Source organism: Marmota monax, unplaced genomic scaffold (assembly GCF_021218885.2).
Source record: "Marmota monax isolate L192 unplaced genomic scaffold, Marmota_monax_Labrador192_F-V1.1 WCK01_AAM20220418_F8-fsc00040, whole genome shotgun sequence".
In the NCBI taxonomy this organism is placed as follows: domain Eukaryota; kingdom Metazoa; phylum Chordata; class Mammalia; order Rodentia; family Sciuridae; genus Marmota; species Marmota monax.
Window position 1 is genome coordinate 14,636,616 of NW_026692782.1, and position 2,989 is coordinate 14,639,604.

Genomic DNA, 2,989 nt, shown 5'->3' on the forward strand with positions numbered 1-2,989 from the left:
CCAGGAAGCTGCCCTGGGGGTATTTACTGGGACCTCAGGGGGACATCCAGTGCCCATGGGGTCCCCAGTCCAGGTCCTGGGGTCTTGTGCTCAGCAGCCAGACCAGCATCGGAATCTATCCAGGTCAGTGCACAGTTTGGGGCTGGTTTCTGGCTCTTATTTCTTTAATATGTTCATTTTTTTAAAGTATTTATTTATTCATTTGTGTATTTGCAGTACTAGGGATTAAACCCAGGGGCACTCCACCACAGAGTTATATCCCCAGCCTTTTTTTAATTTTTAGAGACAGGGTCTCACTAAATTCCTGAGACTGGCCTCAAACTTGCAATATTCCTTCCTCAGGTTCTGTGAGCAGAGACCTCACTGGGGTTACAGGTATGTGCCAGCACGCCTGGCTAATATGCTCATTCAATTCTTAAATTAAAATTTTTTTTTTGCTTTGAAATTTAGAAACAAATTTTATTTAAGATCTGAAATACAATTCCTAAAATATCAACTTCTCCAGAAAACTGTGGCTACACAATAATGCATTGCCTCTATCATGTTAGAACGTGCATTAGACTCAAATACAAAAACCATGAAACAAACCACCATCCTTCAACAATTTGAGCAAAGATAGAATGCCTAAGGAACAACATAGATGGATCTGCAGAGGATGGGCGGTTTTACTTCAAGCACCATAAAAAAAAAGAGCACAAATGCATGGGTTTTCAGGTATATACATGAAGTTGAACCTTTGGCACTAGGAATCAGGGCGTTTCGTCACATAGCATTTAACACATATTAGAAAATTGTGTAGTGTCAAAGGGATAGAACCACCAACATTCAAGCAATGTTGTCAACTAGGCAATAAAATGTTCTACTGAATGTTTTCTTCTTTATCTAATTACTGCACACACTGGTAGCAACTTTGAAATGAGGAAAGGAGCTTGTACTCCTTTTATTTTGTTTAAACAGAACAGAAAACAAACTGAAACATAAGCCCTGTTATACATTAACAATTTTAAAGAACATCAATTTTACAAGGAAAGGACTAAGAACAGAAAGTGTTTACAGATACCAGACATAATAGTGAGTGGTCAGTAGACCCTCACAGGGCTTTGCAGTGGTACTCAGCAGAAGCCACTTTGTAATCACTGGCAGTAAACAGAGATGCAGAATTCTTTGCCAGGTATTTTAGGAAATCATGCAGATAGCCCAACAATAATGCAAGGCTCTTCTCATCAAGGGGCGTATAGGCCAACATTGCTCCAATTCTTACAAATAATCTCAGTAGGTGTGGCGCTCCATAAACCTGGGACATTGGTGCATCAGGGTGGGCCAAAAGGATCTCAGCATACTGGGGCCTCTCAAATTTGTACAGCAGCTGAGTGCCCAACATCACATTGAAATACTCTTTTATTCCTGCCACAACTTCATTAACCGCATATTCCTTGTTATCAACATTCCCCTGTGATTTCTTACAATTGGCATACTCTTCCAGAATAGCATCTACATTCTTCTTAGCTGGGAGCTGAAACACCTGCTTCTGCCTGGTTACCAAGTCCCAGTCTTCGACGAGCCATGGTTTTAATTCTTCAGGAATCTTCACTTTAACTTCCATTCTACTCTTAAATGCCTCTTCACTTTCCACAGTGGGGTCAGCCCGGGCCCTTTTCTTCCGTGGGGGCTGGGGTGCTTCACTGGTACTGCCACCATCTCCATTTCCAGGGGTCTTCTGTTTGTTCTTTCTTGTCTTCCTCACAGATCCGGAAGGGGGGTTTTCTGCAGAGCGACCCCCCCCATCTTCCTGGGAGAGCTGGCTCAAGATTCTTTGGCTGTGGAGCAGCTGTCTTCTTTCCTGAGGAGGCCCCTCTCATCTTACCTCTCTGCATGTTGCTTCGAGTTGGTTTTTTTAAAGTTGTCTTCTTCGGCAGATTGTTGTCCACGAGTTTGAGAACCCTGCTTTCTGGAACTCATTCAACCCTGTTTTTATTCCAACCAACAATCTTCCTTCTTTCCCTTCCAAGAACTCCTAGTGATTTCCCAGATGGAATCTTACAGATCTTCTGGGATGATCTGGAAGGATGAAGTGAGAGACACAGCCCAAGGCTCTGTAATCAGGGATGGTTCTGCAAACAGGATCAGATCTCCTGATCCTTACTGTAAGGCAAACTTAGCTTTTCTGATGGTGATCTGAAACGAGAATCCAGTTCTTTCCAGCAGCCGACGTGTGATCACTGCCGTCCCTCCAACCGCCATAGTTTAAATTAAATTTAAATTATCATTTTCCTTTGCATGCAGACATTTCTCTGCAAGAGAAATTGCTCTCTATTGACTTTTCTCCAACACTGTAGACCTAACTCTGCCTACACTATTTGGGCCTGGCCTTGTTAGCACAGGGCACAGAAAATGCCCTCATGCCCTCTTTTAACTTAGCCCCTGCCAGTTCCATGCCTCAGTAGGCCTGACCTCCCTTCTCTCCACAGACCATACACCATTACCACTGAAGGCTCCATCCCTTGCTGGGGGCGGTTTGGGGGATAGCTGGGGAACAGGAATGCTAGCCTGAACACCAGAACTTTGAGACCTTTTGTAGAAACAGTGTTTCTGGTCATAGGTCCCCATCAACCCATCCCTCTGCTCTGCCACCATTCATTCGTTTGACACTGTAGGCCCACTCTGTGCCAGACAGTGTTCTAGGCCTTTGGCCAAGACAGTGACTGAGACCAGGTCTCTGCTCACATGCTGCTCACATTTCAGGGGATGAGAGCCCTGAAGACAGGATAAGGGACAGACACTGCAAGAACACAAGAAGGAGGGGGCCAGCGTGGCATGCTGCTTACACACAGTGGCAGGGTGAGGGCATCTGAGCTGAGGACTGAGTCATATGGAAGCAGGGCACACAGACATCTGGGGGAGAGAACAGCATCTCAGACTGCAGCAAACTAGAGAGGGCCATTACTCATTACCTGTCTTCCCATTGACACAGGTCTGTGCCCCTCCCCTG

General features: G+C 45.0%; 1 pseudogene; it reads right to left on the bottom strand.

The window, feature by feature from the left end:
- Positions 1-445: 445 nt before the first annotated feature.
- On the bottom strand, positions 446-2,238 carry LOC124094813 (mortality factor 4-like protein 2; annotated as a pseudogene).
- Positions 2,239-2,989: the final 751 nt, after the last annotated feature.